Below are 23428 nucleotides of genomic sequence, written 5' to 3'. Positions count from 1 at the left end.
ATATACTGACAACTCTCCTTATGACAGAGAAACTTTTAAATGTAGGGTCCTCTATGGAAATATTCCCAGATATCTTTTTGTACCAAAATGAACCAGATTTGTGCTTTACAGAAAAATCTCTGACAAGTGTTTGGGGTCTGCAAGCGTAACTGGATCAGGGTGATTCTTGGTGATGTGTCCATTAGTTTATCATTTATCATGTGTATATGGAATAATAAGAAATCTGAGAGAATGGATCTATTTAAGCCATAAATATACATATATGATATACATGTAATGCGCATATTATAGTATATATTAGCATATACTAAGTTATATAGTTAATATAAAATCAGTGGCCGATCTGGTAGGTTGGGAAGGTGTCCGGGAAACCCACAACTCTAAGGCCTGGGTATTCCAGCTCTGAGGTGGGACATTGTTCCAAGGGAAGGGTATCCTGAAACACAGGAGCCTAGAAATGATACAACTCTGAGGTCGGACAGTGTCCCAAGGTGATCCTGGGACACAGGAGCCAAGGATCCACACAGCTTTGAGAGGAAGGCTCCTCAGCACATACACTGCAGATCCCCAGAGAAGGTTACCACACTTCCTGATGCACTGAGGAGCTTAAAAGCCTGAGCTCCTCTCGTTCTTTGCTTCTTCTCTTCTGGATTCCCTGTCTTCTTCTGATGAGAGTCATACCAGGCAGCAAACTTCTTAAAAGAGATTCATTTCAGGGATGAATCCAGGAGAGGAGGGAAGAATCCTGGAATGGCTGTCTGGGTTCCCAGCTGCTTTCTCTGTGCCTTCAGCTTCTCAGTTTCTCCATGTCTCTTACCTCAGGTACCGGGGTTGTGGAGATTTAACCTTAGCCACTCTGGAGTCCTGAGGTGTTGCTGTCTGGAGGTATAGAGAGGTCAGCAGCACATCTTAAAGATCAGAGCATGCCTTCCATGAACTATAGGGGTTGGCACCCAGGGGAGCTGAAAAGCTGAAGAGGAGGTACCCAGAGAAAGAAGTAGAGGGATTCCAGATGCAAATCTTGAAGTAGCCTGTTCTAGCTGCTGGAGCTCCTCAACAGGGGCTCAGACACTTTTCTACAAAGTATACAAATTGTACAAAGGATGCAAACTAAACAAAGGACATCTAGTAAGGAAGGCTTCCCTTGGCATAAATATTATATTATATATATATAATATTATATAATATAATATTATATTATATTATATATATATGTGATATTCTTAGTTTCATTAAAAAAGTAGTATTAGCAAACACTGAGAAACAAGACAGCATGTAACTCTTCCATGGCTTCTGTATCAGCTACGGCCTCAGGGATAATACGCAGTCTGAATTCCTGTCTTGGCTTTCCTCAAAGGACTGTGATTCAGGATATGTAAGCTAAATAAACCTTTTTCTCCACAAATTCACTTTAGTCATGGTGTTTCAGTCCATCAGTAGTAACCCTAATTAAGACAAACACCATGGAAAACTAGATATTTTGTTATATTAAATTTAATTTTTTAAACTAAGAGTATATTGAATGTTCTTTGTTAATAACATGTCTAAATTTGAAGAATTCAAAATATAATGAGCTGTGAAAAAGAAAGGAAATTTCTTCCTATGAAGGCATTTTACTGTTTTGCTTATAACTAATCATATAAACATTATTTATTTATTTATTCATTTTTATTATTATACTTTATTCACATTACATCCTGATTGTAATCCCCTTGATCTTATCTTCCTGTTACCACTTTCCATTCCTTTTCTGCCCTATTCTCCTCTTTAGACCTCAGAAAGGTGGGATTCTCCTCCCCAAATCTCTCTGACCACAGCCTATCAGACATCATCTGGATAGCCTGCATCCACTTCTGAATAGCCTGCATCCCTTTCCTCTGTGTTCCCACAGGGTCTCTCTACCACCCTGGTAGAGAGGTGGGGGACTGGTGAATCTGGACCCAGCGAGCCCTGCACGAACTGATGCACCTCCAAGGATATTGCAAGCATAGAACCTAGACCTCCTGTTCAACTGTAGCTGATGGACAGTTCATTCTCCATGTGGGAAGGGTACAAGATGGGAGAGAGTGAGGAACTTCCCCTGATACAAACTATATTAACACATTAAGCATAGAATATTTTTGTCTTTTGTCACATCATGACAAGATCTCTAAGCTCACTTAAAGAGATTACTTCTGAATTTCAGTGAAAAGAATACTGACATATTTATGTCAATGGAGTAACATATACAAAATTCTGGTATTATTTTTCTGTGTGACAACATTAAATAGAAAAGTTGATAAATCTCATATTATCACAAATGGCATCTCTGTGAAGCAGTGGTTCTCAACTCGTCTAATGATGCAGCCCTTTAACACAGTTCTTCATCTTGTGGTGACCCCATCCATAAGATTATTTTCATTGCTATGTCATAACTATAATTCTTCTATTCTTATGAAACATAATATAAATATCTGATATACCAGGAATCTGACATGCAACTCTCTTTGTGATCATGAACTACAGATTGAAACCTACTGGCTGAAAAGATATTAAACATATTTGTTGACACATTTTAGGAAACCATTCCTGAGTACAACAATTCTATAAGCTGAGGTGCCTTAATTCTCAGAAAAGTTATCATGTTATGTACTTACATTAAAACATGTTGTGCACACAGGAAAAGACCTTGAGGACATTTCAGAAATGGTGCCTTGTTTGGAGAGAGTTTATAAGTTACAAATTTTTATTGATATACACCTGAACATGAACTTATCTAACTTCCCAAGCCAACTTAGATTTTTGGAATAAAAAACCTCTTTAAAGCATGCTCTGTTGAATACATTGGTGGTTAATCCATCATGTGAAATAGAGAAGGCGAGGATGGCCAAGGTCAGGGATGTGCTCTATCAGCCTTGTGATACAGAGAAGAAAAATACAACACCAAAAGGGGGGGAGAAGTCTTTCTTTTTAATAATGAAAATTATGAAATCTCTCATATGCAGTGAATGAAGTGTTTAATCTTAATTCTTTTTCAGACTTCTCTTCTTCCCTGTAATTTATATCAAAATAGACATGTTGAGTTTATTATGCAAATTGATTTTGAGTATTGTGCATTTTTCTTTTAAATATAGTAGGATAATAGAAAAATAACAAGTTAAGATATCAACAGAAAATCTGCTTTGGTAGTACAACATATGGATCTCCATGTAAGTGTAAAATTTATTAAAGAAGGTTTTTTTAAGTTTCATACAAAAAAGACAGATGGGTTGCAAATATAGAAAGAAATTCTGGGAAAAGGACAGTGAGTTGCAAAAATGAACAATAATTATGCAAAAACATATTATAAACCCAAAATTCATGCAATGCTACCTAATGTAGGTCAGATTTTACTCAATATGTTAATCAGCTGATGAGAACTTAGAAAGAAACACACTGATTGCCTTAGCAGGTGAGGAAATGAAGAAATTGTAAATTCTAGGGTGGTTAGAATTATGATACTATACTATGGAAATTGGAGTTATGCTTTCATGCACAAAATGAGATTTTTCTAAGAAATATTAAATATGCAGAAGGAATGACAAGCAAATTATTGTTATTCTTTCCAACAATCACAATTATTACTTCTCTTTTCCCATGTATTAGTCAATAGACACATACACATCCTCATTTTTACTCTGCTGAAGCTTTCCTTTTCTCTCTCCAAACCCGTCATGTAACCCTTCCTGCCTACTTCAAATTTATGGCCATTTCTAAAGTTAATTTTTAACTATATGTATATGTATAAAGTATATTCAAAACTACAATATATCAATCTGTATAATGCTGATGATATATGTTTCTAGAGTAACCATTTGGCATTGTAAAACAAATTGGTGTGCTCTTTCCCCAAGAGGACTATGGCTCCAATTTCCAGATTTGCTCAGTTGCTTATAGTTCTTGGCATTTGGTTGATGCCTCACGGAGTTTTTATTGTCCGTGGTGTTGTCATTGTTCAGCTCACATTTGTGCAGTCATGTTGGTTAGACTGGTTGTCTAGTGATCCTTGATCTATATGTCAGAAATATTTTTATAGATGTATCCACTGAGACTAAACTCCTGGAATCTCATTTGGCTTAATTGTGGTTTTCTTCAGTCGTCTCCATCTCTTGCCAAGAGAAATTTCCTTGATTAGGAGAAATAATAAAAAAGTGCTATTAGAGTTTATGCTGGTGTTAAATTAATGCTAGTAGAGTCTCCTATGGTAGCCATGAATTCACTAGCACAGGAAGTGAAGCTAATGCAAACCCTTCCCTAGCACTGAAAACACTAGTCTGAAAGTCATCACCTACCAGGCATAATTTTCCTCTTGTTAAGCAGGTCTTGTCAATTAGAGAGCCTTTTTTCTCTGCCAAGGGATATGTGCCTCTACTGCACCCTTAGGGTTATCATTCCATACATGGTGTTGATGTCAAAGGACTCTAAACTTATAGTCTCTGGCTGTTTCCCTGGGTTAAATTCCAAGATGTGAAAGGTAAGTCCTTTTTTCTAAAAGCACCTTGTACTTTAGAAATATGTCCCTGAGACTCTAGAGTTGCAACTGAGCTAAAAACCTCCTTCACGAGGCCTATCCATCATGGTTCCAGAAGGTACCATGGAAGCTTTCAAAGGAGGGAGGGAACCTAAATTCTACCCATCTATGATGACTGTGAATCACACCAACAACCAGAAAGTAAATATTATACATGAGCAAAAGCTACGTAATATAAACTTAAAACTGATTATTTTACAAAGTAAAACACTTTCATATTTCTTCTTTCGATTGATAAATTATGACTGAATTATTTTTTAAAAATCAGTTGAAAGATTCACTTCGGTTCAATAGCTCAGAGTTGATTAGACTACAAACTACTTGAGGGACTCTCCTATTATTATCTTTTTCTAAGTAAATGTTTTGATAAACTGACTTATAAATACCTAGTTTTATACCCAAAGTTTAGTGTTACTTTTGGACTTTGTAAAAGATCCTTGTGTTTTCAATAAGAAAATATGGAAGTAAAGGGTTATAAACAGTCAAAACTATGAATATAAGTGACATGAGTACTCGGTAATATATGGTACACCAATATTATATCCTATACATAAAGTGTATGGTACAGTGTAGAGTAGAGGATACAGCTTGATTCCATGTCTATTTAGTTAATAGTAATAATAGGCTCAACCTTGGGACCCGAGTTAATCAACCTTAGGCACTTGTTCAGATTTGCAGCATAAAGTTTTTTCTCTTGCAAAACGGTATTTAAATGTAATCAGAAAGTGGTTAGTTGCCCATATAATATTGCAACCATAGTTATATCTTACCATGCCATCTATCAACTGATCATTACTGTGTGTAACAGGGCTCATTTTTGGGTAAGAGTGTTAATCAATTATTCTCTGGAAGTCTATATAGCACTTCTGGTACTATGAAAGGTAAACAGCTGAAGGGAAACTTCTTGAACAACACCGACTTGATTGTTCTGTACTAAAATATGTGACATCTTCAGCAACAGAGGCTTAACATAAAGTTCGGGTGGGCAAACAAGAGCAATGACCACACATTTTGTTAGTCTCAAGTCCTTAATCAACAGCTCAAGAGCAGATATTCTGTACCTAAAGCTGAGCTTTTTAGTTGGAAACTTGAACCTTATATTCTGTGTAGAGTGACACCAATCACCTCCCTACCTATCCTGCGTTTATCTCCTTCCTCAAAGGTCCCGCCCAATAATTCCCCAGTTCTCAACCTTACCCCCTGTATTCTAAAGTCTTCTCTCCCTCAAGAACTTTCTACTCCAATTCACAAACGTCTTCTTCCTAAATTCTCATATTTTATACTTGCTACAATTTAAACACATATATTCAAATATAAAAGAGGAGAACAAGGGATATTTGTTTTTCTGGATCTGAGTTATTTCTCTCTGTATAATGCCTATTTCAGTTTAATTTATTCACATAAAATATAATTTTGGTTTTTATAGTTGAACAGAATCTCCTGATGTACAGGTACTTAGCTTTTATTGCTCAATAATCAGTTGGTATCATCTCGGCCCTTTATGTGTTCTAGCTATTATGAACAGACAATTATGAACATGGTGCCTCTATCATAGGAAAATCCAAGAGTAGTATAGTTGGTTTATATGGCAGAACTATTTCTATTGTTTTAAGGATTTTCTACACTAATTTCCACAATTGTTGCACCAGTTCACTCTCTCACAAAGAGTGGAAGAGGGTTCTCAATCACCTCGGGTTGACTGTCATTTGCTGTGTATGTACATTTCTTCTTTTCTAATCATTGTTATTCTGATTAGAAAAATATGAAATTTCTAAATAGTTTTATTTTTTATTTTTCTAATGGTTAAGAATACTGAACATGATAAAAAATATTCCTTAGCCATTTGTACTTCATTTTTGAATGGTGTCCTAGAGAAATGAGAGTCAATTTCCTTTAAGAATACTGGCCAGAGTAGGTCAACTTGGACCCTGTAGAAGGCTACAAACCCATGAGTAAAAGGCCAGCATAAACTGGGCTTAGTGTGGTGGTTTTTAAAAGACACAAAGTTGGGAGGAGTTAGGGTAAGTGCAGAACCAAGCGAATGTAGGGCAATACAGGTGAATGTGATCAAAATACATTACAAGCATGTACAAAATTCTCAAAGATCAAAAACTATAAATATATTTTGTATGAATTGCATCTCAGTAAAGATACTGTTAAGTAGGGTGGCACTCAAGAGAGTTAAGAGTCTGAAAATAAAAGGGAAAAGTTGGAGTGGAAGGGCTTCCATGTGATAATAATGTCAATATGACCAAAGTAAATCATATAAATAAATGAAACTATCAAAAAGGAAATAAAAGAAAAGAAGGTCGCAGTGAAAAACAAGAACAAATGGTGAGTCAGCCTCTTGGACACAGTTTATATATTTCTGCAGTTTTATGGCCAAAACAGAAACATAAGAAAAGTAATGATTATGGGAAATACCTCTAAGAACATAAGCCTTGTTCTATAAAATAAATAAAGTGTATATTGTGGTAGAATTGCAATGCTTTTTAAATTAGACCTAGAGAATATTTCTGTTGAAATTCCTTTAAAATATGTGAAGCATGATCACATATGTTATAACAGACTGGAATGTTTAGAAATAACTTGTTTGGTCACAAAATACACTAAATAGAGTAAAAATCTACAATATATTTTTATTCCTTTATTGGTATCTTTATAGGCACTTCACTATTGGGAAAGTACCATGCTATACTAATTCATGGGGTAATAATACATTTATATCAGCAAGCAGGCATTATTTAACACTGTGGAGGAAATGTTTCATTTAGTTTTCTTCTATGTCTTTCTATAAAACACAGGTATAACACCAGTGAGAACTGTAAAATTTTAGACAGCAGCACAGAAGGTATCAATTGATTAGTAGACCATCACCCAGCATAAATCCTTAAAAGAATCAATTGGTTTTCTTATCTCAAATAATGTACTATACTCAGAGTAAAAACATTGATTATTTTTTTAATTTATAATTCCTACCAATTTGTTGAAAAGAATATGTCCATTCCCTATATTCTTGTGTTAATTAGACAAATATACTAAAGAAAATTAATAAGGTTAACAAATTATGTCAATTTTTTATAACAACAGTCACTCAAATGTTTGGATATAGAATAATATATATTTAAAGAACAATCCTACACAAATGCAACAAAACAAGACTGTGAATATCAATCTATTTAAGCTGTATTTTAATCTGACTTTCCTCTCATTTTCTTTACTTTTGAGATTATAATGTAACTACAACATTTTAACTTCCATTTCCTTTCTCCAAAACCTCCTATTTCCCCTCCTGGTTCTTTTTCTAACTCATGGCCTCTTTTTTATTAATAGCTATTGAAAGTATACAGGTATAGATAATAAAAAACATACACTATTCAGTCTGCATGATGATAATTTTATGTATATTTTCAGGGCTGATACTTTGGCTTTGTATAATCACTTATTCTGCTCTTCCATAGACAAGATTACTTCTCTCACTCTCAAAATTTCTTAGTTGCTTATATTTCTTGATGTAAGGTTGAGGCCCTTAGGCTTTCCGCCATTCGGCTTGCTATGTTGTAATACATGGGAAAATACTGTAATGTTGTATTTGTTCTTGCAAAAACAAGTAAGCTACTTTTCCTTAAGAACACAAATACAATAGTATTTGTAACAATCTATTGTTTAATGTCACTGTAAAGATTTTTGACGGATGAAAACTAAAAGATTTTGGGTAATATTCTTGTTCATGTAGAGGAATAGACATGTTTGGATTCAGTGACATAAGGACAGCTTATAGAGGAATATATCAGAACTTATCAAGTTAATACACTGAGTACCTGGTACCAGGAAAAAGTATTATATGATAGATATTGATTTACATTCAGAATTTTAGACTTACCAAGATAGGACAGATGTTTTCTTCATGGTTGCCAAACACAATTAGCCAAAACACCATGAATATAACATGTATATAATTCCTGACTGTGATTAGTCTTGCTGTATGCAGTTTATATTATTTAAGTGAGTTGATATAAATGTATATCTCAAAGTAATAAAAAATAATCTATTTTCATGAGTGAATAATATAAATGCATGCAAAAAGAAAAACAGATTTAGACTCAGGTAAATTTCTCATAAATTATATCTTTAAAAACCATAGAACATATGAACCACATATATTGTGACAGCATATACAAGATCAGTCCAAGATTAAGCCAAGGAAAACATCAGCATTAAGAGGGAGGTAGACTCAACCATAACAGTGGAGCAATGAGACTTTTTGTTTTGTTTTGTTTTTAAGTTGGGGGAAAGAGAAAAATGTGATTAAAACAAAACCAATAAAATATTAATGATGCTGCCCCTAACCTGTTATTCAATATACACCTTTTGTGTGTGTGTGTGTGTGTGTGTGTGTGTGTGTGTGTGTGTGTGTGTGTGTAAAACAAAAATAATCAAAAAGAGAGTGGTCTAGAATTTGAGAGGGAGTTAGGGGTCATCAAATGGAAATGATAGAAGAAATGAAATGAAAGAAGGGAGTGACGTAATTATATTTTCATGTAAAAAATTGCACACAGATATTTATGACAACTTTATATATAATTGACAAAAATTTTAAGTTACAAACAATTTATTTTATACATGAATACACTATCATGTATGTAGTCTGGAATATCATTCAAATATTAAGATACATTAAATATCAACCTATGAGAAGACATTGTGATCATTACAAAATCAAACAGGGCAATATTATCCCAACCAGTTTGAAAACTGACATGGCTGTAAAGGCAGAAGAAAGTCCAGTGGTTGTCAGCAGCTAAGGAAAAATAATGGGTGAATTGTCAGAACATGAGGTATAGGGGAGAGAAAGTTGTTATGTAAGTTATGTATTACATATAGATAAATATATGCCATTTGTTTTCAACTCATGTAATATATTCTATGATTAAACTCAAATTGAACTTAATTGATTTCAGATTTTAATGATATGTTAATATTCATGAGTTTATTTTAACAAATTTGTGACTATAAGATGTCAGTGTATGAAGCTCTACAGGAAAAGAATGGAAAAGTTTATTTTTTGTTTGTTTGTTTGTTTTCTGTTGCTGTGAACTCAGATAATAGTTTCTGAAAAAGAATGTCTAATAAGAAGAGATACACATTTGCCTTCATACATCTAATTTATCATGTATAAAAATATGTCTTTTTATTATGTTCAATCTGATATTATTAAGGGAAGTAAACAGAGTGCTGTGCAATGAGGCATTTGTTAGATTACTATATTTAGTTGCTTGTGTAATTTCTAAATGTAATCAACAGAGAGACCCTGTATTAACCTTCAAATGTTTCTGTCTTACTCTATTTGGACTTCTATAATAAAAAGTCCATAAGACATATGGCTTATTATTGACAAGCATTTATTTCTTATAGCCAAAAGTTGACAAAATTTTAAAGCAACCCTAAATGTATTTTATAGACGAATAAACTATCATCTAAGTAGACTGTAATATCATTCAAACGTTAAAAGGCATTACATATCAATCTATTAGAAAACATGATGATCATTACAAAATCAAAGAAGAGAATACACAAAAATACAACATGATGTACTATCTCAACCAGTTTGGAAGAGACATGATGGTGAAGCAGAAAAAAGGTCAATGGTTGTCAACAGTTAAAGAAAAAGTGTGGTTGAATTGTCAGAACATGAGGTGTACAGAGGAAAGCTGTTATGTAAGCTATGTATTACACAAGGAAATATATATATATGTTCAATTATTATTTAATATTTAATATTTTTATCATTTTAGTAAAATCAGTGGTTACTCCTTAACCAGTTTCATACCCAAATAACCACACAGAAAGACCAGATCTATTTAATTATCCCATAGCACAATGCTGCACAATAATTACTCCATCCTAAACTTTCATGCTAGTATAGTTTCCTCCCATTTTGATTTTCCACTTTATACTTGTTTTTAAATCATCTCCTAGGCCTGGTTCATCTCTCCTGATGTTTCCCAGTCTCTTCCTCCTGGTTTCATCCTCTCCTTCCTTCTCTTTTGCCTCTCCTCACTGGATCAGGATGTTCTACTCTATACTCTGTTATTGTTCAGCATGGGGTAGTTTGTTTTTATTTACAACACTGAACACAAATGATGACCTGTGTACACAAACTTGAAACAAGAGATACTTAGAATAAATATCATCACAATATCCTGATTGAAACCAGATAGTGGGGTAGAGAAATCAGCCTTTAAATGAAGAAGAAGAGTAAACTGTGTCAACAAGAACATTATGCCAATATAAATCCACCCTTGTTCAAACATATCGACATCACAATATGAGTAAACTCAAATTAAATTTTGTTTATTTCAGATTTTAATGATATATCAACATCTATTAATTTATTGGAACAAATGTGCCACTATAGGATGTCACTGTAAGAAGCACTACAGGGGGCAAACAGGAAGCTAAAGATGGAGGTGCGTATTTAGGTTCTATTAAGAGCCTGTTATCCATAGGCAACGTTACCTTATCACTACATGCTTACATGGTTCAATAACTATTTCTCAGTAGCTTCTATTACATGGACATTAATTGACATAAAAAGAAATTCAATATCACTGTCTATTCTACCCCTCCCCTACAAATAACTCATTTCTTGAACCACCACTGGAGAGTAAGTGTTCAGTGCAGGGGATATAAGGGGTACACTGTGGCAATGGAATCTTTATAGCAAAGATAATGCCTTCTTTGATCTAAGATACAAGATTAGGTTTTAATAGAAAACTTGAAAAGCTGAGCTGAGCAAAAGTGGATTTTTAAGAAAGGACCTTGCATATTTTATATTTAAACTTTCAAAACATATTTTCCTGAGGGCGAGCAGTGTGTGTATTTAAAAGCAAAGTAGATATTGAAACATGCAATATGAATAATTTATAATTTGCTCTCCAAGTCTTAGAATTAAGTGACCTAGAATAATATGATCAAACAGCAATGAACAAGTCAAAATACATCAGCTCTACCTTTGTGATAGTCAACATAAATGGAATTTAAATTTCTATTAACAGTAGGATTAACAGTAGGATGAAGAATTATAAAATATCACATGATGAGTTGATTATAATGAAGAATCTGCAACAATACAGCGAATTATACAGTTTCTGAAATTCTACTAAAAAAGAGGACACACCTAAAGAAAAAAAAAAAGACAGGAACCTACATATATGGCTCGGTGCATAAAGTGTTTTGCTGTGTGTGATAATATAACAGGGCTAGCTATCAACTTGGCAGGACGTAGAATCACAAGGGAGATGAGCCTCTTAGAATGCCTGTGGGGACTTATCAGAAATGTTGTAGCTAATAGGAGGAAACTTGCCCACTTCATTCCCTATAAAAGAAATACTGGATTATGTAAACTGGGAGTGTTAACTGAAAGCAGTAAGCTCGCTTTCACTCATTTCTGTTTTCCCAACTGTGGATCTGATGGAATCAATCAAAACTATTTGGAAGAACTTCCCCATATCTTTTTTCCTATAGTATATTTTGTATTCGAGTCTCATTAAAATGAAATTTCCTTTCTGTAGATTTATAATACTATCTGTACAGTTCTCATCATTCATTAGTAATAGAAAATCAGAGAAGCTGTGCCGATGACATTGTCCATATCAAGTGTTCATGTCCCAAACTGATGACTAGACCCTCTTTCATGCTTCTGGCTTTCACAGAGGATATTTTCTGGGGAGAATCCTTGCTGATATCCAGGGAATTGTCTACCTTGTATCTACCAGACTCTTTTTTCCTTCAACTGCCCTAAGTCACTTTTTAGCTTAAATAGGGAAAATTAATTTCTGGAAGTTTTGAAGTGCAAAAGATCAATAGAAAACTATAAGCAGGGTTGGATTTTTGAAATATATAAGGGAAATTTCTTGGATTCTTATCTCTCATATTTTACTGGTTATTGGAATTCTGTTTCTTGAATGCTGTGGCATCAGGATTTCTGTTGTCTCCATGCAGCAGCCACCATGTATGTACCTTAAAATTGTCATTTTATCTGAAGATCCCAATCATATTGAATTCGGGTCTTAACCTGTGCCAGTATGACCTGATTATAACCACCTACATGTTCAATGATCCTGGGTCAAATTATTTCACCTTTGCATGTACTGGTGGTTAAGATATTAACCTTTAAATTTGACTAGGGTATTATCCATATCTCATAACAGCTCCTATTCATGTAAACCTCTCATAATAGTATGATCACTATGAGTCTATCTATAAATAATAACATAATATTAATTACAAGGTGGATCTTGGAAAAAGTAATATTCTTTAAATGAACTATTTGTATTTCTTTTGAAAAAGCTCATGTTCATCTAAGCAGTATTAACTTTCAGGAATGGTTTTATTATTTAAGGTATTTGGCTTTCAGAGATATTCCTGACACACAAACAATCTATAGCCTTATTAAGTTTTATAGCTAAAACTTTTTTTTTGGTCCTTACAAAATTTTATCTTATTTTAAAATTGTATTTACTTAGTTATTCCCCTTACATTCCAATCATAGCCCCCTCCCTTCTATCTGCTTGATCCCTTTCTCCCTCCCTCTTCCCTCTTCCCTCCTCCCCTCCCTCTCAGAAAAGGGAAGCCTTCCCACTAGCCCAACCCTCTTACCTCAAGTCACATAAAGACTGAGCTCATCCTCATCTACTGAGGCCAGACAAGGCAGCCATGCCAGGAGGAAGTGACCAAATGAACACAACAGACGCCATATCAGAGGCATGGACTTACTGAAGACCAAGCTGCCCTCTTAGTACATATGTGTAGGGGATGTAGGTGTAGTCCATGAACAGTTCGTGTCTCAGTCTTCACAAACCCCCTGTGCTCAGGTTTGTTGGATCTGTTGGTCTTCTTGTAGAGTTCCTTTCCCTAACTCTTCCATAAGGCACCTTGGTAGCAAATGCTTTTTATGGCAAGATAATATACATGGAACAAAATCTATCAAATCATAGAGAAAAAAATGGACAAGATTTAATGATTGTGGGTAATCATATAACCAGCATTAAAATTCTGCGACGAAATGTCTCCCATGTCTGAAAGGGCAGCTCTTGTACCTTATCATGATTTTCATTTTTTCCCCATTTTCTAGGCCTTCTAGTCATTCTATGAAAAGAGATTTTTCTATTTCTATAAATTAAATACATATACTCAGAAGCTCGATTGTCTTCCTTCTGTTGTTTTTCTGGTTGAGTGCGGCCTTGTTAAGTGTTCATGTAACTGCGTGTATGAGGAGGCAAATGGGGTCAGGGTTCAGTAGTATCACATGGTTAAGGAGGTAATGCATATTGGTTCCTCATCAGGTTAGAACTAGTATACATTTAGCAAGCATAAGTGTTTGTGCCTACAATTTATAGTTAGATTTTCATTTCTTTTTGTAATTATCTAAAATTAAGATTCTTATTTAAATGACAATGTGTATGGTAGCTGCCAATGTTTTGTTTGTTTGTTTTGTTTTTTGTTTGGGTTTTTTGTTTTGGTGTGTTTGCTATTTTACATTTTTACTGTTAATACATGAATGCTCTTGATCCATTTTATCAAGTCAAGGATTATTAAATTTTTCTGACTTTAATAACTCATGTGTGTACTTAATAGTTTGAAATTATGGTTTGAAATTATGTATCCCAAATTATCAGTGTTTTATGCATCTCTTTAGTAAAAACTTATTTGTAGCTGATTTTATGAATGATTTCTTAGCACATTTGTTAGAATCAATGAATTATTTGGATTTTGACTATATATCTTTTATTCTATGTATTCTGGAAATACCAGAATCTATGGCTTACCAGTGTACTTTTTAATCATTTATGTGTTGTATGTCTGTGAATTTGTGTATTAGTGCATGCATGCCAGTAAGATTCACGGATATTTGGTGTTTTTCTCTATTGTTATGCCTCTTATGTTTGAAACATCTCCTACAAAACCTAGAGCTCAGCAATTAACTAGACTGGCTGGCCATGGCGACACCAGTTCTTCCTTTTTCTGTCTCCAAATAATGAGGTTGCAGGAGCACTTTGCTAAGTTTGACATTTTACCGAGGATGTGAGACTATTGACTCGGGTCTTCATGCTTACGCACCAAGCGTTTTACCCAACAAATCATCTCTCCATCTCCTTTATTCACTAATTAATTTACTTATTCACTTTACATCCCAATTGCTGCCCTCCTCCCTCCTCTCATGCCAGTTTCACTATAACACACACTTCCTCTCAACAACCCTCTTCCTTCCTCCTCAGAGAAATGAAACCCCTCTGCCATGGTTACCAACCCATCCTGATACACAGAGTTGCAGCAGGCAGGAGCAAACACATCCAGACAAGATACCCCAGCGAGGGGGATGAGATGCAAAGACAGGCATCAGAGTCAGAGCGGGTCCAGCTCCAATTGTTGGGGGCCCCACATGAAGAGCAAGCTGTACATCTGCTAAGAATGTGCAGGGGCCCTAGGCCCAGCCCATGCATGTCTTTGGTTGGTGATTCAGTCTCTGTGATATCCAGTGGGCCTAGGCTACTTCACTCTGTAGGTCTTCTTGGGGTGTCCTTGATCCTTCTGACTCCCTCAGTCCTTCCCCGACTCGTTCACAAGGCTCTTCCAGCTCTATATAATATTTTCCTGTGGGTCTCTGCATCTGTTTCCATCAGACACTGGATTAAGCCTTTGAGGAGACAGTTATGCTAGGGTCATGTCTGAAAGATGAGCAAAGATCATTAACAGTATCAGGGGTTGGCTCTGTCCTATGACCCCGTAAGTCTCAAGTTGGGCCAACCATAGCTCCTTTGGGTCTGTGGATTGTGGCATAGTTATCCTGTACTTCATGGCTAATATCCACTTAGAAGTCAGTACATGCCACATGTGCCTGTGTCTAGGTTACCTCACTTAGGACGATCTTTTCTAGTTTCATTGATTTGACTGCAAATTACAAAATGCCCTTGTTTTTAATAGCTGAGTAGTATTCCACTGTGTAAAATACCACAGTTTCTTAACCTTTCTTCAGTTGAGGGGTCTCTAGGTTGTTTCTACTTTCTAATTACTATAAACAAAGCTGCTATAAACACAATTGAGCAAGTGTCCTTATAGTAAGGTGGAACATATTTTGGGTATATGCACAGGAGTGGCATAGCTGACCTTGAGGTAGAATTCCTCCCAAATTTTTGAGAAAGTGGCAGATTGATTTCCAAAGTAGTTGCACAAGTTTGCATTCCCAACAGAAATGAAGGAGTGTTCGCCTTGCTGAACATCCTCCTCAGCATGTGCTGTCTTGAGTTTCTTATTTTAATCCATTCTAAGAAGTGTAAGACTTATTTTGATTTGCATTTACCTGACAGCTAAGGACATTGAAAAAATTTTAACTGCTTTTGAGCTATTAGAGATTCATTTATTAAGTATGTTGTTTAGTTCTGTACCCTATTTTTAAATGGGATTATTTAATTTCCTGAGTTCTTTATATATTTTTAATATAAGCCCTATCTTGGATGTAGGCCAAATGAAGAACTTCCCCCACTCTGTATGCTGACAGATTGTCGTTTGTATGTTTTTTTTTGTCTTAGAGAAATATTTCAATTTCATTTATTAATTATTGATTTTAAAGCCTGAGCTATTGGCATCTGTTCAGGAAGCTGTCGCCTGTACCAAGGCATTCAAGGCTCTCATCTCTCTTTCTTTTATGTTAGATTTAGTTTCTCTGATTTTATGTTGAGGTCTTTGATCCAGTTAGACTTGAGTTTTGTGCAGGGTGTTAGAAAGGGATCAACCTAAATTCTTCAACATGAGGACTTCCAGTTATACCAACACCATTTGTTGAAAATAATTTCTTTTTTTTTTTCATTTCATGGTTTTGGTTTCTTTGTCAAAAATTAAGCATCCATAGGTATGTGGGTTTATTTCTGGGTCTTTGATCCTATAACATTGATCAACCTATCTATTTTTATGGCAACATCACAGTTTTTATTACTATTTCTCTAGAGCCCATTTTGAGATGAGGTATGGTGATACTTCTTGGAGTTCTTAATTGTACATTTGTTTTAGCTATCCTAGGTTTTGTATTTTCCTATATGAAATTGAGAATTGCTCTTTTGAAGTCTGTCAACAATTGTGTTGGCATTTTAACGGGAACTGCATTGAATCTGTAGATTTCTTTTTGTAAGATGGTCACTTATAATATGTTAATCCCACCAACCAAAGAGCATGGGACATATTTCCATCTTCAAATATATTCTTCAATTTCTTTTGGAACTTGAAGTTCTTGTCATATAGTTGATTTACTTGCTTGGTTAGAGTTACATGAAGATATTTTATATTATTTGTGACTATTGTGAAGAGTGTTGTTTTCCAAGTTTCTTTATCCTGTTTATCATTTGTATAAAGGGGGGCTACAGATCTACTTGATTTAATGCTGTATTCAGCCACATTGCTGAAGGTGTAATTTTTACAAAATTGAACTTGTCAGATCATTTCGCAAATGAAACATTTTTAACACAAATAAAAACTTCCTAGCTGGGGATGGTGGTGCATGCTTTTAATCTCAGCACTCAGGAGGCAGAGGCAGGCAGATTGCTGTGAGTTCGAGGCCAGCTTGGACAACAAAGCGAGTGTAGGAAAGCCAATATAACATAGAGAAACCCTATCCAGAAAAATGAAAAAGCCAGGTTGATAATGGCGCTCGCCTTTAATCCCAGGTTGCATGTGAGCTCCTTGCCCTCTATGCCTGGTGGGCCCAGGGCCAGCCCTATTTAGCACCAACATCTGGTTCTGAAGGTCTAGCTCCTCTTCTCACTGCAGAAGCTCCTAAATGGAGTGGGTGTTGTGGTAGACTGACTCAGAGCGCTGGATCTTGGCTAGGATGGTAGCTGAGTAGGTCAGTATGTGTGTGTGTGTGTGTGTGTGTGTGTGTGTGTGTGTGTGTGTGTGTGTGTGTGTGCACGCGCCTGTCTGTATTTGTACAGGTGCCAAGGGCAGGTCTGAACTTCCTTATTTTTTATAAATATTAAATATTTCTGTTTTATAATGAAAAAGAACAGATTATATGAAAATAAGTATTTTTTCAATAAAAATTAGAGATATTTAAAAATTTGTCCATTGCCTAGGTGACCGTTAAATAAGACAAAGAGTATAGTTTACCAGAGTAAGTGTCTACACTGACCTCACATTGAGCAATGATTAAGTCAAGAATCCCAGGATTGGGCTGCTGAGCACTGAACAACTGACCAGTGTTTTCCCTTCAGTTTCTAAACAATCAAAACCTGAAATAGCAAAGTGGTTGTACCAACCGAAACCTGAAATAGCAAAGTGGTTGTACCAATAAATACACTATGCAAACAAAGTATCACAGTCCACATTAGTAAGTGTGGACTATGAGTTACAATGCATAAGAACTTTGTACACCCTAGCCAGGCATAGGTGGCACACACCTATAATCCCAGCACTCAAGACACAGAGGCAGGTGGATTGCTGTGAGTTTGAGACCAGCCTGGTCTACAAAGGGAGTCTAGGCCAGCCAAGGCTACGCAGAGAAACCCTGTCTCAAAAAAAAACAAAACAAAACAAAAAAAAAACAAAAAAACTTTGTACACCCCAAGGTACTTATTTCATTATTATTATATTATATTAGCATACAGGCCTCACTGAGTTTTATTGTTTAGAGAGATATTTAAGAAGTATTAGTGTAAATAGCTTCCAATCTCTAACCTTCGAAGATGCATTGGGAATGCTCACGATTCTGAAAAGCAAATGAGTAGTATACAAAAGCCAAAACAACCTGAATCTAATTTGTTATTTATGTTTATTTCTTTTATAAATTGGAGAAACCATTACACTATATATCAATATGAATGTAAATACTATGTTCAATCCAATTCATTTCATTTTCTTAATGCGTACTAATGGAATTAACTTGGAATATCAATCTTCCTTTTCCTAAACATGAATTATACAATATATTTAGTAGATTAAAGATACAAGTATGACAGTAGTTATCTTAGACCTGAACTGCAGGCCATTTACTAAGATTCATATGAATAAAATGTGCTTTGAACAGAGAACTCACTGACCTACTTCCAACAGTTAAAATATTTTGTTTTGCTAAATATCTCATTACAAAATACTTGATATTCACATTCCTTTTAGATAAAGAGGAATGAAAATGGCATATGGTTATTGCAACATATTAATTTATGAATATTAGTTGATAATTTAATTATTTTTGGAAATAACATTGTCATAGTTATTACTACTAGCATTGCATATATCATTAATTGGTTTTAATTTCTTTTTATCAGCAATGAGCAATCATTGTTCATATTATTAGGTCTCCACACTTCAAAGGTATTTTAAAAAGAGAACTATAGTAATTTAATAAACAGCATTTCTCAAGTTAGTAGGTTTAGCTCTGTATCACGGTAAAGAGGATTGTTTATAAAAATAGATGCCAGTCAAAGGCAGTAACAGCTGCCGAAGGTAACCCTAATAATGTAGTGTAATTTGCACCTAGTGTTTCTCCACAGCTCATTAGAACCTAACATAATTAGAAGACAAGTGTAACAAAGAATTTGTGTGGGTATTGTTGGGTCAGTAATTTACTTCTAAGAGCCCTTTCCATCATTGCATTTTGATTTTTAGATCAATCCCTTCCTTTCCTGACATCTTCACATTTGTTTGACTGTCACTGCGACTATGTGCCAATCTTTCCACCTGTGATGCGTGTGAGGGCTGAAACCGAACTCCAGGTGTCAAGATGATGAGAGTCAAAAGTGATCAAGATAGAAGAAAGCAAACGGCTCAAAATATTTTATTTTAAGCACTACCACGGTAGGTCTTCACAGATTGTTGTTTGGCTTTGGTATGTTTGACATATAGCTTTTTCTTCACTAGCTATCTTCTCCTTGTGAATATGATGAAATCCTCCCTTAATCCCTACTGCAAATACATTCTTAATAGTGTGGTAATAGTGAAGGAGGGCCAGTCTCAGCACACTGTTAACTTGCTTTGGGATTATGATCAATGTGTTGTTGCTATCTGTCTCAGATATTTACTAGCAAAAACAAAAGAAAGAGGGAGCAGGGAAGGGAGGGAGGGAGGAAGGGAGATTGAGAACAAGAGAGAGAGAGAGAGAGAGAGAGAGAGAGAGAGAGAGAGAGAGAGAGAAGAAAGAAGAAAGAAGGAAAGAAAGAAATGAAAAATAAAAAGGAATATTTTAAAGTAGTTCAAGCAGTTTCTGAAGTGTTCCAATTTTTAAAATTATAACTTTACATAGAGCCAATATGAACATATTTTAGATTAATCAGACTCTTAACCTTAACATTCAACTAGAAAAAAGATAGAATAATTAGCTGGAAACAATTAAGTCAGCAGCCCTAAATAGGCATATTCTTTCTTTAAAAATAAAAATATTTTACCCAGTTGGAAACATTTTTTTTTATATTTAATTCCAGAGTTCTGGCCTGTTGAAATTAAAACTCGTTTTCATTTTCCATTTTGTTTTTACCCAGAGGCCATATTTCTCAACATAGCTGTCAACAATATTGATGACAGAAATCAAGAGAACTTTGCTCCCCTCCCTTTTGCCTTGTTTATGCAGCACCATCTCATTACCACAGGCCAGAGAAGCTCTGAAAACAATCTGTGATTTTTTTTTCCTCCATCGTAGCGCTTTCTTCCAATGTCTTGACCATAGCAGGCAATGTCACAGCCACCACATCAACAGTGGGATTTGTTGTTCTTTTTATTAAAAAAACACATAGTTTTATCTAAAATACAGTGATTATATAAGATAATATAAGTATGAGTAGCAGTCAGCCCAACTGTCTCAGAAGAAACTCAGGTTTGAAGCGGCCGGGGAAGCCTCTTTTTGTTGCTACTGCACCTTTCCACCTGCTCCTGAGGATCTAGAAGTGGTTATGGCACTGGCAGACAGAACCTCTCACAATGTAAGATTTCTCAGAAGGCTAAAGGATGGGAGGGCATATTTATGATTTTCAAGATTCCTTCAGAGGCCTTACTTTTGTCTATCACCTTCCGCCTAAGATCATACTCCTTATGTTTGATATATGAATTTTCTGACTTAGCAGAATTTCTTTTCAATATTGCCTCTGCTACATTTTTTTGGGTAATGTCTCTGACTATCCATCCATTCGCAAGGTCTCTATCCAGACTGAGTCTGTTACAGGCAACTGTCAAATGTCCCTATATAAGCTGATGCTTTTTCTGTCATTACAGTGGTTGTCTCAGCATTACTGCCACTAATGGACACTCCACAAACATGAAGATATTTACATGAGCTCAGGTATGAAATGCAATGTGTCTCTTTGGTCCCGGTTCTGAAGGGGTCTGATGAGATTTAATTTGAAAAAGTTCTAATGTCAAAAAATTACCCTAATGATCATTGATTTTATTATATGTGTGTCAATATCTGTGCATTTAATTGCATCTATGTATATGTATGCATGCATGTATATGTGTATATATGCAACTATGTGTATTAAACCATGGATTTAGCTGCTCAAATGTAAATACTATTTGCTCAGTAAAGACAGTATCAAGTTTGGTAGCTTTTCCCTATTAGTCAAACATATTGAGTATGACCAGCTTGTGACTGTGAAAGAAGAAAAGGACAATAAATTTAGGAATAGTTGGGGTTTATCTTCTATGAATCTGTATGGATGTGTATATAATTAGCTAATTAAGTTTATTTGTATTTATGAGTTAGTTTTTTATCACTGCCACTAAATGACCAAGTGACTGACAGCAACTACTTAAGGGAGAGGAGTTTCATTCTGGCTCCTGGTTTTGAGGAATATCCCTGCCTGTCATGACAGAATTTACAAAAGAGAGGCCACATTCATATCCCAATACCTAACACAAGATGAAATGGAGATCAGACCAAAAGCAGGACCACTCTATCGTCCCTAAACAGCAGCCTTCCTAACATACTTCTGTCATCTAGGCCTCACTTCTGAAAGTTTACAAGGAGAGGGAATTCACCATTACCCAAAGGTCTTTTGGGAGTTCAGACACATGAGTCTTTGAAAAGATGTTCCATATTCAAACCGGAACTACGTGCAAACAAGTGTGATGGTGGTTCATACAGGGCATCAGCAGAGGGGCATGTAATGTTAAAATGGGGTGAAAATGTAAAAGAGCCCGGGTTCCATAGAGAGAGATACAGGTTTTATTTTATTCAATTTGTAAACAATATTACATGCAATTTATAGACGAATTATAAGTGAAACCACATTTCTGAGAAAATTTAAAATAAAATGTCACATGGTTACTTTATGGCAAAGGTAGCAAAGACTCTGTTTGGGGATTTACACAGTGGGACTATAGAGTCTAATCATCACACCGTGTGACAGGTCTCACCTGGGAGGTTTATCAAGGGAGGGTACACAGAGGCTACCTCTGGGTGAGGAGTGGTGGGAAAAGAGACTGGGAAGGGACCAGGTCCTATTTTTTTTTCTTCGAGACAGGTTTTCTCTGTATAGCCTGGGCTTTTCTCTCTGTAATCTGTAGACCAGGCTGGTTTCGAACAAGAGATCCACTTGTCTCTGGAACCAGGTCCTTTTGTAAGGTGATGCAGCACATATGCAGGGAGAAGACATGAGCCTCCCAGCAAGTGTGGAAGTGCATTGCATTTTGGCAGCTGGTGATAGCCTGTCCTGTAGTTGCCAAGTCCCTGGAGCTGGCCATGCAGGTGCATGATCACTAACACTGCACATTATGAACTTCTTTATTTTGTTGAAGATATATGCCATTTCTGAAAATTGCAAGTGATCCTGAAACAAAATTCTCCCTCAAGATTAATGCTTCATGCTTCTTCTTGGTCCAAGGCAAGTTTTAAATTTGAATTGTGGCCTCCAAAATCCGAACTTCTCATTCTGAAGCCAAGGAGTGCACATTTTTGTTTCTGCAGAACACAAAGTACCATCAGTACTAATAAGGTGGTTTCCTCATCATCCAAGTGTTATAAGAGCATTCGGTTCTGAGTTTTCTACTTAGCTCCAAAGAATGTTAACCATTTTGAACAAAGATTGGGCTGATGTAGCAACTACGATTTTTTTTCCTTTGGCAAATGACCAAGAGGCAATTTACCCATGCATTAAATGGACAAATTTTACTGTGATATTTAGATAGCAAATGCACAAACTTATCAAAAAGGCATCCTGTTACTTAGTGCATTTAAGGACCTCATTTCTGTAATTTAATGTGAGCAATGTTATAAATTAAACTGATTACACACAGCACTGGATAAAGTGAACTTAAAGGGTAGAGGCATCTGCTATTTCTTAACAGAAGCAAAGTTTAAGAAACCTACTTGCCAAGACCTAAAGTACCAATAAGAGATTGCCTCATAAAATGATTTAGATTTTCTTCCTCTCCCATTGGCCCCTCCCATATTTTCTCTTCTTACATCTATTTAAGTACACAGAGATATTTGTAGGTCTTTGCAATTTTTAATAAATGCCTGCTTAATTAAATATAATTTTTCTCCCCTTTTTCATTTTCTATGTATTTCATGCCCTTAACAGACTTTCACATCAAGTGTATTTTAAAAATGATATTTTTTATTAATTTAGCCACACAAAAACCCGCACATACATACACACATATGTGAACACTCATGCACATGGGTTTGTTAACAAATGTATGCCTACACACACACACACACACACACACACACACACACACACACACACACACAGAAACACAGAGTGATCCATATTTGTAAACCTTCTCCTGATATGCTAGGAAAGTTTATTTCCCTACTATGTTAGTCTCTTGACACCTCTTTAATCTATATAGTTATTCTTATTGATAGACACAAAATGCTTAAGAGTGAAAAAT

This window comes from Acomys minous, assembly GCF_964271855.1.
Source record: "Acomys minous genome assembly, chromosome: 3".
Lineage (NCBI taxonomy): Eukaryota > Metazoa > Chordata > Mammalia > Rodentia > Muridae > Acomys > Acomys minous.
This window is presented reverse-complemented; position numbering follows the sequence as displayed.